Source organism: Populus alba, chromosome 2 (assembly GCF_005239225.2).
Source record: "Populus alba chromosome 2, ASM523922v2, whole genome shotgun sequence".
Classification (NCBI taxonomy): domain Eukaryota; kingdom Viridiplantae; phylum Streptophyta; class Magnoliopsida; order Malpighiales; family Salicaceae; genus Populus; species Populus alba.
The window spans coordinates 13,392,317-13,408,381 of NC_133285.1; positions in this window are offsets into that span (position 1 = coordinate 13,392,317).

Sequence of the window (16,065 nt, forward strand, 5' to 3'; positions counted from 1 at the left end):
ACTATACTTGTTTGAAGTACTATTAGTGGATCCTCTAACCTTGACATTTATTTTTATCGTTGTTTAATCCTTACATCAATCTTTCATCTCAAAGTTCTCATTAATTTCTTCATCATCTTCTTCTTTTACTACTACTACTACTACTACTACTACTACTAATTATTATTATTATTATTATTGTTGTTGTTGTTGTTGTTGTTGTTGTTGTTGTTGTTATTATTATTTACATTCTGTTTATATTATATAATATATCTCTTTGATCTTTTCATAAACTTAGTATATAGGCTGGAAACCTGTGACCCCGATCTTTAGATCATTCTCAGGTGTAACAACGCCATGTACTGAGTTATTATTATTATTATTATTATTATTATTATTATTGCTGCTATTATTGTTATTATTGTTGTTGTTGTTATTGTTGTTATTGTTGTTGTCTTGTTATTTAATAATTTATACAATTAACCTCTCTGTGGTTCGACCCCGGTCTTGCCGGGTTATTTATTACTTCGACACTCCTGCACTTGGGAGAAGACATCAAGCTTTTGGCGGTGTCAAGTTTTTGGCGCCGTTGTCGGGGAGGTAAATTCTTGTATAAATTATAATATTTAATTTATTTTCTCTTTTCACTTTTCATTTTATCTAACTTTTTTTTTCTTTGTTTTGTTTTGTTTCTTTTTCTTCTATTTTCTTTTCTTCCTTTTATTCTCTTCTTACACGTGCATGAGAGTTTGGTCACGTACATTAAGTGGTCGACTTTGTAGGGTATCCTCATCATTTTCAGAAAATATGGCCGAAGAAGATAATCAATCGCTTCATAATGAGAATAATGAGAATAACCGTATAAGAACACTTAGAGACCACATGAATCCCACAAGAACAAGTGCACCCTCATGCATAGTTTTCCCTCATGATGCATCTCATTTTAATTTTAAGCCAGACATTATTCAACTTTTACCTTCTTTTCATGGTTTAGACCTAGAAAATCCATACTTGCATTTAAGGGAATTTGAGGAGGTCTGTAATACCTATAATGACTCAAATTGTAGCATGAACACCATTCGATTAAAGATTTTTCCTTTTTCATTAAAAGATAAAGCTAAAACATGGCTACAAAATTTGAGACTAGGATCCATTCGTGCTTGGGATGAAATGCAACAACAATTTTTAAAGAAGTTTTTTTCCGTCTCACAGAACAAACTCTTTCAAAAGACAAATCATCATTTTCACTCAAAAGCCAGGAGAAACATTTTACCAATGTTGGGATAGGTATCGAGACTTGCTTAATACTTGCCCTTATCATGGTTTTGAAACATGGAGATTGGTTTCACATTTTTATGAAGGTTTAACACCTAGAGATAGGCAAATGGTTGAATTGATGTGCAATGAAACTTTCGAAGATAAAGACCCTAATGAAGCAATGGAGTACCTAGACTTGCTAGCCGAAAATGCTCAAAATTAGGACACCACAGGTACTTATGAGGCACCAAGTAAAACTCAACCTCATACATCTAGTGGAGGTATGCACAACCTTAGGGAAGATCATGACCTCCAAGCCAAGTTTGCATCTTTAGCTAGAAAAGTCGAAGCACTTGAATTGAAAAGGAGTGGTCAATTAAAATCTGTTCAGCACATTGTATGTCAAATATGTGAAACCAAGGAACACTCAACAAATGATTGTCCAACTTTGCCTTCTTTGAGGGAATGCCTCCATGAACAAGCTCATGCTTTAAACAGTTTCCAAAGACCCAACCATAACCCATACTCACAAACATATAACCCTGGTTGGAGAAATCACCCAAATTTCAGTTGGAAGAGTGATAGAAACAATGCACAAACTTCATAGCCACCATTTCAAGAACACCATAATTTTCAAAATTCTCATGGATATGCACCTCCTTATGCTCCACCTCCTAGAAGAAATCTTGAGGAAACATTGCATGCATTCATTGAAAAGCAGGAGACAATTAACACTCAACTTGCTCAAAGCATGACATATTTTAAAGATGCTCTTGCAAAATTAACATCTGCTCTTAGTTTCCAAGAGAAAGGTAAGTTTCCATCTCAACCACAGCAAAATCCAAAAGGGCCATACAATGCAAATGCGAGTAGTTCTGGAAGCCAACACATGGATCAAGTTAAATCAGTCATCACTCATTGTAGTGGTAAGGTTATTGAAAAACCTATTCTTGAACCTTATGAGAAAGATGATGAGTCTATCTCTGAGGGTAAGGAAGGGGTTGAACCTGAACATTGCAAAGAGAAGGCTGATTCCCCGCCAGCACTTCCATTTCCTCATGCCATGACCAAATAAAGGAAAGTCAATCACAACTCTGAAATCTTTGAAACTTTGAAACAGGTAAGGATCAATATACCTTTTGTTGGATGCTATTAAATGGGTTTCCTTCCTATGCTAAATTTGTAAAGATCTATGCACTGTGAAAGAGAAAACTAAATGTGAAAAAAAAAGGCCTTTTTAGCCGAACAAGTAAGTGCCATTCTTTAGAACAATAATGCTTTGAAATATAAAGACCCTTGTTGTCCTACAATTTCTTGCTTTATTGGAGAACATAAAATTGAAAGAGCCTTACTTGACCTTGGAGCTAGTGTGAATTTACTTCCATATTCAGTTTTTCAAAAGTCTCAATCTAGGTGAGTTTTAAAAAACCAACTCTGTAACTCTTTTAACTTGCTGATAGATTGGTAAAAAGTGCCTAGAGGAATAGTTGAAGATGTGTTAGTACAAGTCGATAAATTCATTTATCCTGTGGATTTTATTGTCTTGGACACGCAACCTGTTGAAGCATGTAATTCATTTCCTATTAATTTAGGACGTCCGTTTCTTGCAACTTCTAATGCATTGATTAATTGTAGGAATGGACTCATGAAGTTATCCTTTGGAAACATGACATTGAAGATGAATATTTTCAACATTTGCAAGCAGCCTGGAGATGATAATGATTTACAAGAAGTAGATCATATTGAAGAATTAGTTCATGATCAACTTGAATCTACTTTGAGTAAAATTAAGTTGGATGAATCTGAAGATTTGCAAATGACTTATTCTCAGGAAGAAATCACGGATGAAAAAGGCACCAAAAATATTGATGCCGATCTTTTGCCAAGAGTGACGACAAATTTGACATCTGACATCCCGCCAATGAATGATTACTCTCCTAACAAATCCTTACTTTCTCTTAGTTCAATGCCTTGGTTTGCTAAAAATATCAATTTTCTTCCTTTAGGAGATTTGCCAGCCCACTGGAGTACTGAAGACAAAAGAAAGTTTTTGAACGAAGTGAAGAACTTTTATTGGGATGACCCTGACTTACTCAAATATTGTCCTGATCAAAAATTTCAAAGATGCATTCCTGACAACGGGGTAAGTAGCATCATTAAACTTTGTCCTTCTAAAGCATGTGGGAGTCATTTCTCATTAAGAAAGACGACTGCAAAAAATCTTACAAAATGGATTTTTATTGGCCCCCACCATGTTCAAGGACACACATGCATTCTGCAAAACTTGTGAAAATTATCAAAAAGTTGATGCTAGTTAAAAAGTTTTGCTTTATAATTCTCGACTCCATTTATTTCCTGAAAAACTAATATCAAGATGAAGCGGTCCATTTATTTTGAAACATGTGTATCCTTATGGGGCCCTTGATATTGAGAATCCAAAGAATGACAATGTTTTGAAGGTAAATGAACATCGTTTAAAAGTTTACTTTGATGAGTTTCCTAGTGAAAATGAATCCATTGGTTTGAATGATCTTATTGATAAAGGTTGATTATTTTTTTTTTCTCACATTTTCTTTTTGTTCCTTTTTGGTGTGACTTTTGTTTTGCTAGTCTCTCTCTCACCCCGGTCAAATGGCGGATAACGGTACTCCGTGACTTAAGTCGGTTCTTTCAGTTTTCTCAAATAACTGATATCTGTAATATATTTGTACAATTTTTTAGCTCTTTTCTCCCTTCTTTGAATCTCTTCTCCAATTCTCATTTGAAAATGGACACCACTCTTGAAAAATTGAAAAAGTATTTTCCCGCTCTACCTCAGAATGCGATTACAAAAATTTACTGTGCTAGGTGTGAAAGATTGAGGTTGTTAATGAACCATGGAATTCCTAAAGATATTCGTTGGCTGATTGAAGCAAAGGTTCGATTATCAGGTGAGTCCTCCAAATTCTTTCATTTCACACATACCTGGAACAGGTAAAAGCATTTTTGCAAAGAAACATTGTGCCAAACGACTGAAAGTCTGTCACAGATGTGCCAGATGGACTTGTAATGCGAAATGTCATTATTTAGGAATGATATCTATAAACCGTGAAGATAAAATACAATTCATTAAGGATGTCTTGAGTAAGGGGTCTTTAGATAATCTTTTGTTGACCCTTGAGACGCATCCTAGTGGAGATGTGCATCGTGTAATTCATGATTTATGGCCACAATTCCATAAAGAACATGATCGACTTAGTCTTGGGAATCTGACTAAAAAAGACCCTGTTTGCCAGTTTTTAAGAAAACTGGATGGGAAGCCTATCCCCGACTCATAGAGGGCGTTTAAGCCGTTCTTGGACGTAAAACCAAGGGAAGATGTGAGCCACAATCACAACTACCTATACATACATGCTTTGTCAAAATAAATAAATAAAGAGAGAGAGTGTGAGACTACAACTGGCCTACATATAGGTGGTATGATTGCATTTTCACTTTTTCATCTATAAATTCTTCTCTTCCTTCCCTTCATTTATACTCATCCCATACATTCATCAAATATAGAAGTGTGTAGAAATGGCAGGTTCCTCAAGTCATCACATAAGAAATATTTGTGTTTTCGGTGGATCTAGCCCTAGGAAAGAAAAAGAGTTTTTAGAATTAGCAAATCATCTTGGTCAAGTACTAGCTGAGAGAAAAATTCATTTAGTGTATGGGGGAGGCAGCCTTGGGTTAATGGGAGGTGTTTCAATGGCTGTATTTTTAGGAGGCAGTCAAGTTTTGGGGGTTGTCCCCAAAGTTTGACAAATGGGGACATCATTGGAAAAACAATTAGAGAGGAACTACAGGTCCCAACAATGTTTGATCGACTGAACGCCATGTTTAGCCATGTTGATGCCTTCATTGCCTTACCAGGTGGTCTGGGCATATTGGAAGAGATCTTTCATATTTCATCTTGGGCCCAACTACACATTCACGATAAACCTATAGGTTTGTTAAATGTTAATGGTTTTTATGATAAGTTGCTATCTTTCCTTGATCAAGCTGTGGAACAGGAGTCGCCTAGATTGGTCAAAATAATCTTTCACCCCTGTCATTGATCCCTGCATGAGTCGCCTAGATTGGTCAATTAAAGGAAAGCCGTAAAAAGCTTTAGCATTAGATTTGAGCCTTTATTTTGTGAAACATTGTGTCTTGTGGTTTTATTTAATAGCATATTAATTTTGTTTTGTTACTTCTTATATTTGTTTAAGTGTGTTTCAGGTTTGTCATTGTTCGCTGTTTCAGGTGATGTCTTCTATACTCTATCTTTCTACCTTAGGACATTGAGGACAATGTTCTCGTTTTGGTTGGGGGAGAGGGTAGTAGTTTTAAAAAAAAAAAAACTAACCAACTAACTGTTTTTGTTTTTAAAAAACCATTTGGCAAAACTGTTATTACTAGGATGGCAGAGTAAAGAGGAATTATTCTTGGGATGCATCTTAGTAAAAATTTTCTAATGGTTATTTGCAATATTCATAACAAGGCCTATTAGAAAACTTCTTGAAATATTCAGGTTTACAAACTCTCGCATTGTTATCACTTGATTATGCTCATATACTCATTTAACAAGTATTATTAAACCTTCATTTTCACACACACACTTTAACATATGATTGTGGGTTGCACATTGGATTATTACATTATTTATGTTCTTTTGTTGAAGATAACAACTAAGGGAAAGGGATAGTATATAATTTGCAAAAAAAAAAAAAAATGATAATATTGATGATAATAAAAACGTAGATAAATTTGGTTTTGTAACCTCCTTAACCTAAGCAATTAAGCCTAAAGGGGTGTTTTAACACCTAATACCCTAAAGTCAACTGACTTGGGAGCTATTGGCCCAAAGCTTGTTACATGGGTTAAGGAGAAAAGCTTAAGAGAATCAAACATTGCACTATCTACGTATCGGTATCTGCAACCCGAGTTGTTAAGCTCGTAGGGGTGTCTTGATGTAACCATATTATTCGATAGTTTCACCCGCATTTAACTAGTGTTTTGCATATGTTATTTATATAAAATGCCTTGATATTTTTTGTTTTATGTTTTGAAGGCATTTTTGGATGAAAGATGCAAAAAGGAGTAAATTAGAGGTAATTGGCAGATTTGACGTTCAGTCGGTATTTTGTGCAGAGCGTGAGTTTCAGAGATCGAAATGAAGTGATTCCAGTGGCATTAAAAAGCTAACATCCATACCTGTTTGGAAATGTAATGCAAGAAAAATAAAAAGAGAAAGATCATGGAAATCACATCCTTCAAAGTCAAATCTCGCAGTCTGCCAATATTGACCTTTGCCCATTCAAAATTCAATATCTGGAGCTTCAGAAGTCCAATTGATGCAAACTCAATTTTGTTGGATTCCTTACTCAAAGATCTATAAACGCCCCAAATTGCAGCAAAAAAAGATGTCATATGAGGGATATATGATTTTTCAAAGATAACAGCTGAATTCTGCCAGCAAGCAGGTTGCGTGAAGAAACGAATCCAAATTTCATCTAGAAGCATCCAAACCGACCAGCAATTTAGCTCCTCTAGTAAATATTCTAGAAGGTCAAGGAAGGCAGCCACCAACCTCATGGAAGCCACCAACCTCATGGCAGCCACCAACCTCAACCCAGCAGCCAGCAGCCAGCAGCCAGCAGCCTTCACACTACCACCATCTATTGATGTTCACACTTGAGCTTTGATATTTCTTACTTAAAATTTGTGTATAAATAGAGGGTGAGTAGAAGGAGGTAGAGAAAAGAAGAAGAAGAAGTGAAGAAACACAAACTCTCCTCTCTACAAATCAGAAATTATGTATTCTTTCATCTTTAGGAGTAGTTGTTCAATAGATATGCAAGGCTAAGCTTGTTTTCTTGGTTGCAAGGACACAACAAACCTTTCGGATTTCAAGAACCGTGAGATTTATTCTTCCTTTTATTTTCAGTTTATGTTATGAATGAGTATGTTTGTTTTCCTATTCATATTTCCTATGATTGTTTATCTTAATTGCTAGAGCGGACTCTAAGTTATTATTTGTGAACAATCTATTGCTAAGTTTGATATCAAAACCAGAGTTGTGATATATATACTTGTGAAGCAACTAAGCTTGATTAATTGTAGCGGAACTACGTTATTAAACTAGGGAGAACATTCGATCATAGCAAACACAAATTGACAACTTGGTTGTTAAGATTAATGAATTTATCTGGATCTTAAGGCTACCATTGGATTAAAATCATTAGTGCGGACACTGTGATTGTTTGTTGGTTAGGGCTAGTTATACGGCGGATCCGTTAATTAACCAATATTAAGAAAAAGATAAAATTCATAATATAAACTGGAGTTTCATTTCAAGGATTGGTTCTAATTTCCGTTGGTGGATGTGTGCTTGCAACCAAGGTTTGTTTTCTTGATATATTTCAGTTTCAATTGATTTTGTTTGCTAGTTTAATTTCTGCCATAGTTTAAATCATTTCAAATCAATCCCCCCCAATTACATAACGTACAACATAAAAATCTAACTTCAAACTTCCTCGTGGGATCGACCCCTTGCTTGCTCTATACTATCTTGTGTGTTTTAAGCTAGGGTAATTAATTTGTGCGACCGCGACATCGCAACAAATTTTGGCGCCGTTGCCGGGGAGGTAATTTTAGTTGATTCTTGTGCTTGTACTGTTATTTTTAGTTTCTGTGATTGTTATTTACATTTCTGAAAAAAAAAAAAAAAAAACAGAATTTTTGCTTGCGGTGTTACTGTTCACTTGCCGCAGCGGTACTGTTGAAGACAGAATTGTTTGTGGAATTAGGTTTCTAACCTTCATTTTCTGAAGTGAAACGACGTTCTGAACAAGACTAGTGGTATACCACTAGCCCCACCCCATCGAGGCCAAATTCTGCTGTTTTCTAAGGTGTTTAGGCAGTTTTAGTTTTCTAGCGTAGGATTTTCATATAATTTGCATTATTTTTTTTATTATTCGCTTGTGTGGTTGCTTTCTTTTGAGTTTTCTTAGCGATTGATGCCAGTAACCCGTTCTACTAATCAGAGTCTAGTGCAGGTTGATCTTGAAATAGAAAGCACTTTACGCAAGTTAAGAAAGGAAGTTCACCTCAACACCATGGCGGTTGCACGGCAACAAACACTCAAGGAGCTTGCTGCTCCTAACGTGGAAAATCAACCATTGTGCATAAACATTGACAATAATGTAAACTTTGAGCTCAAATCTGGTTTTATACATTTGTTACCAACATTTAATGGTCTTGCAGGAGAAGATCCTCATACTCATCTCAAGGAGTTCCATATGGTTTGTGTTGGCATGAAACCGAATGGAGTTGATGAAGAACAAGTTAAGTTGAAAGCTTTCCCTTTCTCTTTAAAAGGGGCAGCAAAGGAATGGCTTTTCTCTATTCTCCCAGGATCTATTGGAACTTGGAATGCCATGAAGAAGATTTTCCTTGAGAAGTATTTCCCAGCATCTCGAGTTGCCAACATAAGGAAAGAAATATGTGGGATTCGGCAATCTCATGGAGAGACTCTCTCCGAGTATTGGGAAAGATTTGAGCAACTATGCATTCAATGCCCTCATCATCAAATACCCGATCAGCTGCTCATTCAATATTTCTATGAAGGATTGATGCCTATTGACCGTAGTATCATTGATGCTGCAAGTGGAGGCGCATTGGTAGATAAGACACCGGAGGCTGCACGCCAAGTGATCTCAAACATGGCAGCCAACTCGAAACAATTTGGCACTCGTGGAGACTTCTCCAACAAACGAGTAAATGAGGTAAGTATTTCTAACCTTGAAAATAAAGTTAATGATCTTACTTCTCTTGTGCGTTCTTTGGCTTGTGGAAATGTGCAGCAGGTGAAAGTTTGTAGCATATGCTCCTCACAAGGACATGCTTCAGATATGTGCCCAACAATGCAAGAAGATTACATTGAACAAGCTCATGCAGTTGATGGAGCATTTAATGGACAACCTCAGCGTAAGTATGATCCTTTTTCCCACACGTACAATCCTGGATGGAGAGATCATCCCAACTTACGCTACTGCAACCCATCCCAACAAGGCAATCAAGGCCGACAATTCCATCCCAATGGATTTCAGCCCCAACAGAATTATCAAGCAAGACAACCCCCTCCATTCACAAACTCTAATGTTATGGGGTCATCATCCAATGATGATCTTCGTGAGATGATGAAAACTTTGGCTTCTAATACTGTTACCTTGCAACAAAATGTCATGTCTTTTCAACAGGAAACAAGGTCAAGTATTCACAACTTGGAAAAGCAAATGGGGCAAGTAGCTTCAAGTGTGGGGAAATTGGAAGCACAAATGAATGGAAAATTACCCTCCCAAGCATTGAATCCAAAAGAGAATGTTAGTGCGATCATGTTGCGAAGTGGGAAAGAACTTGAAGAGAAAAGGTCAAAACAAATTGAGATGGAGGAAGACGAAGAGATAGAAAATGAATTGAGTACAAAGAAGATACATCATCCTTCTCCTCCACAAACTGAAACAAAGACCAACACTCCAAAGGTAACTCCTCACTCAATGAATTCCAGTTTTAAAACAATTCCACCCTTTCCCGTGAGTCCTTCTAGGTCAAAGAAAGAGGACAAAGAAAAAGAGATTTTAGAGGTTTTTAAGAAAGTAGAACTCAACATTCCTTTGCTTGATGCTATCAAGCAAATTCCCAAGTATGCCAAATTCTTGAAGGAGTTGTGTACTACCAAGAGAGCTTTCAAACTGAAAGGTCATGAAATGGTAAGTATGGGTGAAGTTGTATCTGCTGTTGTTCAAAAGAATCTGCCTTTGAAACAAAAAGACCCAGGTGCGTTTACTATCCCATGTGTTATTGGTAATGCTAGTTTTAAAAGAGCTTTAGGTGCATCCATTAGTGTTATGCCTAAACATGTTTATGATTCTCTTAGTCTAGAGCCTTTGAATAAAACTAGTATTGTAATACAACTTGCGGATCGTAGTTTTGTTTACCCACTTGGTGTGATAGAAGATGTCCTAGTCAAGATTGATAGTTTGGTTATTCCATGTGACTTTTATATTCTTGATATGGAACATGATTCTTGTGATTCATCAACCAGCACTCCTATATTGTTTGGGAGACCATTCTTGAAAACTGCCAATACAAAGATTGATTGTGGTAAGGATACTTTGTCTATGGAAGTAGGAGATGAAAAAATGGAATTCAATTTTCATGATGCAATGAAATATCCTTATAGCAATGTTTATTCTATCACATGTTGTGACCAAATTGATAAGTGTGTGCAGCAAGTTTGTGATTTTGATTGCGAAGATGGATTAAGCATAGCTTTAAGCTATGGCTATGATTTCACCAAGATAGCAGAGATGGAGAGGCACGTGTGTGTTCCCCAAAATGTGCACGAATCAGTATTGGCCTTACAAGCTTTACAAACCGTTCCCCATGGTAATGTCTTTGTTGATTTAGTACTCTCACATAAAAAGCTATTGCCATCTATTTTACAGGCCCCCGAGTTAGAATTAAAACCTTTGCCCGATAATTTGAAGTATGTATTCATTGGTGACAACAATACACTTCCTGTTATCATAGCAAAAGGTTTGACAAGTATGCAAGAGGAAAAACTTGTGAAGTTGTTGTGTGATCACAAGACGGCCATTGGATGGACTTTAGCCGACATCAAGGGCATTAGTCCCTCAATGTGTATGCATCACATACTATTGGAGGACAATGCAAAACCAACAAGGGAAATGCAAAGGAGGTTGAACCCGCCTATGATGGAGGTAGTGAAAGCTGAAATTTTGAAAATGTTAGATGCAAGTGTCATTTACCCCATCACAGACAGTAAATGGGTGGCGCCAATCCATGTGGTGCCCAAGAAGACCGGAATCACGTTGGTGAAAAATAAAAATGATGAACTCATTCCTGCTCGCATCTCGAGTGGATGGAGAATGTGTGTTGATTACAGAAAGCTAAATCTTGCTACACGCAAAGATCATTTCCCATTACCATTCATGGACCAAATGCTTGAACGCTTGGCAAGTAAGTCTTTTTATTGCTTTCTTGATGGATATAGTGGATACAATCAGATTGTTATTAATCCTGAAGATCAAGAAAAGACTACATTTACATGTCCATTTGGTACATATGCATATAGGAGAATGCCTTTTGGTCTCTGTAATGCTCCCGCAACTTTTCAAAGATGCATGATGAGTATTTTTTCTGACTATGTTGAAAGAATAATTGAGGTTTTTATGGATGATTTCACGGTGTATGGTGATTCTTTTGATAAATGTCTAGAAAATTTATCTTTGATCCTGAAAAGGTGCATTGAAACTAACCTTGTCTTGAACTATGAAAAGTGTTATTTTATGGTAGAACAAGGAATAGTTCTTGGGCATGTTGTGTCTTCACGTGGATTAGAGGTTGATAAAGCTAAGATAGATGTTATTGCATCATTGCCTTACCCCTCATGCGTGAGGGAAGTCCGTTCTTTTCTAGGCCATGCAGGTTTCTATCGACGCTTTATCAAAGATTTCTCGAAGATTACAGCACCCTTGTGCAAACTATTAGCCAAAGAAGTGGATTTTGTGTTTGATCAAGCATGTAAAGATGCCCATAATGAGCTTAAGAGACGTGTCACATCTGCCCTTATCATTCAACCACCAAATTGGGATGAACCTTTTGAAATAATGTGTGATGCGAGTGACTATGCGGTAGGAGCTGTGCTTGGGCAAAGAATTGGGAAGAATTTGCATGTGATCGCCTATGCTTCTCGCATGTTGGATGGAGCACAATGCAATTACCATACAACTGAAAAGGAACTTTTTGCAGTGGTGTTTGCTCTTGAAAAATTCAGGTCATATCTACTTGGTACAAAAGTCATTGTTTTTACTGACCATGCAGCTCTCAGGTATCTTTTGAAGAAGAAAGAGTCCAAACCAAGACTGATTAGGTGGATCTTGCTTTTACAAGAATTCGATCTTGAGATCAAAGATAAAAAAGGTGCTGAAAACCATGTGGCTGATCACTTGAGCCGACTGAGGATCGAGGATATACAGATCGAAACAATAAGAGAGACATTCCCCGATGAGCAGTTATATATGTTGCATTCCTCTACAAGACCATGGTATGCTGATTTGGTAAACTATTTAGTTACCAACGAATTCCCTCCAGGTTTGTCTAAACCCCAAAAAGATAAGTTATGAGCTGATGCTAAATATTATTTTTGGGACGATCCTTACCTTTGGAAATTTTGTGCGGATCAAATAGTTAGGAGGTGTGTACCACAAGATGAATTTCATTCCATTCTCACTTTTTGTCATTCTCATTCTTGTGGTGGGCATTTTGGAGCAAAAAGAACAGCCCACAAGGTACTTGAAAGTGGTTTCTATTGGCCTTCTATTTTTAAAGATGCATATCACTTTTGCAAATCATGTGAAAAATGCCAAAGAACAGGTAATATCACTCATAAGAATCAAATGCCTTTAACGAATATTCTTGTAAGTGAAATTTTTGATGTTTGGGGTATTGACTTTATGGGTCCATTTCCTTCTTCTGTTGGAAATCTTTATATTCTTCTTGCTGTTGATTATGTGTCCAAATGGATTGAGGCGAAAGCCACACGAACTAATGATGCTAAGGTTGTTTTAGATTTTGTCAGGACTCAACATATTTGACAGATTTGGCATCCCTAAAGCTATCATTAGTGATCGTGGCACTCATTTCTGCAATCGTTCCATGGAAGCATTGTTACGCAAATATCATGTGACTCATCGAACTTCCACAGCATATCATCCTCAAACGAACGGCCAAGCTGAAATTTCAAATCGAGAAATCAAGTCCATTTTGGAGAAAACAGTGCAACCTAACCGGCGAGATTGGAGTCTACGTCTTGGAGATGCACTTTGGGCTTATCGGACTGCTTATAAATCACCTATAGGAATGTCACCTTATAGAATGATTTATGGGAAAGCATGTCATCTACCGGTGGAGCTTGAACACAAAGCTTTTTGGGCCATTAAACAATGTAACATGGATTATGATGCTGCTGGGATTGCAAGAAAGTTGAAATTGCAAGAGTTGGAAGAAATTCGAAATGATGCTTACGAGAATGCAAGGATTTACAAAGAAAAGACTAAGAATCTTCATGACCGAATGCTTACAAGAAAGGAGTTTCATGTTGGAGACAAAGTCCTTCTTTATCATTCGCGTTTAAAACTTTTTCCTGGAAAGTTACGCTCTCGTTGGATTGGACCATTTGTTGTTTCTAATGTTTTTCCTTATGGTGCAGTTGAAATTACAAGTTTAGAAACGAACAACATACTCAAAGTTAATGGGCATCGTTTGAAACCTTTCTATGAAGGTTGGACGGCAGAACTCACCGCTTCTGCAGAGTTAGCTGAACCAATCTATGAAGAATGAGCATGCAACATGTCGAGCCAATGACATAAAACAAAAGCGCTTACTGGGAGGCAACCCAGCACAAAAAGAAAAAAAAATCAGATTTGCTTTCTTTTTCCTTATCTTTTATTTTTCGTATTTTACTTTATCTTTGTCATTCTCTTATGTTCCTTTGCTTTTATTTCAACATTGAGGACAATGTTGTGTTTTAAGTGTGGGGGTATTGGGAGAATTTTGGTTTTCTTATTTTCATTTTCTTTGTTGTTTTTTTTTTTTTTTAAAAAAAAAAAACATTGTGTTTGATCTTTTTAACTCCTATTGGTTTTTTAGAATATCAGTATTATATATGAGAATTAATTGAGATAGATGAAGATATAAATCAAATGAAGGAGTATGCATGCAAATTTTAAGGTTTAATTGGTTTAGGGATTGACTTTGAGAATATGCCATGTTGACTTTTATAGTGTTATACCAATGCAAGCTTTTGAGCCTTCAACATTATATTCTTTGAGTGTGCATTCTTTCAATGATAAGTATCTCTAGAACTTGCTTCATATCTTATTGAGAATATATCCATTACAAATATACATGAAGATGATAAAGGCATTAGGAATTTTAACCCCTCAAGCCAAAAAGCCAACCTAAAGCATATTATCCTTAGTGAACCCGTTTTGAGCTTGGTTATCTTTTTTTTGCTTTATCCATGTATAAGCCTTAACTTTATATATGTTTTTCTTTTCCCCTAGCCAAGGATTAGTAGAGCATATACTTGTAATATTTAATGGAATTATGGTTGGAAATTATATGAAAAGAAAGAAGTGATGCTTGATGAAAAAATGGGCAAAGTTGCCAAAGAAAAAAAAAAGAAAAAGAAAAAAAGAAAAAAAAAAGTATTCCTTTATGTTCTTAAGGTTTTATGTTGAAAGAGCTTGAAATCAAAAGGAGTTAAGCATTTGTGATTAAAGATGAAAAATTTATGAGCTTTGATGGAATATCTTGTTTGAAGTATCATTTTTCAAAATGCTCTACTTTCATTGGTTTGAACCTTTCCTTTTACTTTCTTTTACCTCACCTTAACCTCAGCCCCATTACAACCGGAAAATAAGACCTTTTGATTCATGTAATACTTGTAATAAGTTGCTAATGGAGATGAGATTGAAAAGCAAGCTTATGGTAGAACATACTCTTTGATTGAATTTGAGAGATTTAAACACATAAACCCTAAACACATGAGTGTTGGAGTGTATATCAATGAGAGGACCTATCACTTTGGCATGGTATAGATTTCATTTAAATCCAGACGATTGATTGAGTTTTGAAGTTTGCATGTAAATAAATTCATGAGAATTATATTATTTATCCTTCATGATTGTATTCTTGTTTATAATGCTTGTACTCTTAGACATTGATGGGAGATTAAGAAATTGATCATAGTTATTTTCAATTTAATTTTATTTATCCTTTCTCGAGGACGAGCAAGAGCTAAGTGTGGGGGTATTTGATGTAACCATATTATTCGATAGTTTCACCCGCATTTAACTAGTGTTTTGCATATGTTATTTATATAAAATGCCTTGATATTCTTTGTTTTATGTTTTGAAGGCATTTTTGGATGAAAGATGCAAAAAGGAGTAAATTGGAGGTAATTTGCAGATTTGACGTTCAGTCGGTATTTTGTGCAGAGCGTGAGTTTCAGAGATCGAATTTAAGTGATTCTAGTGGCATTAAAAAGCTAACATCCATACCTTTTTGGAAATGTAATGCAAGAAAAATAAAAAGAGAAAGATCATGGAAATCACATCCTTCAAAGTCAAATCTCGCAGTCTGCCAATGTTGAACTTTGCCCATTCAAAATTCAATATCTGGAGCTTCAGAAGTCCAATTGATGCAAACTCAATTTTGTTGGATTCCTTACTCAAAGATCTATAAACGCTCCAAATTTCAGCCAAAAACGATGTCATATGAGGGATATATGATTTTTCAAAATGACAACTGAATTCTGCCAGCAAGCAGGTTGCGTGAAGAAACGAATCCAAATTTCATCTAGAAGCATCCAAACCGACCAGCAATTTAGCTCCTCTAGTAAATATTCTAGAAGGTCAAGGAAGACAGCCACCAACCTCATGGAAGCCACCAACCTCATGGCAGCCACCAACCTCAACCCAGCAGCCAGCAGCCAGCAGCCAGCAGCCAGCAGCCTTCACACTACCACCATCTATTGATGTTCACACTTGAGCTTTGATATTTTCTTACTTAAAATTTGTGTATAAATAGAGGGTGAGTAGAAGGAGGTAGAGAAAAGAAGAAGAAGAAGTGAAGAAACACAAACTCTCCTCTCTACAAATCAGAAATTATGTATTCTTTCATCTTTAGGAGTAGTTGTTCAATAGATATGCAAGGCTAAGCTTGTTTTCTTGGTTG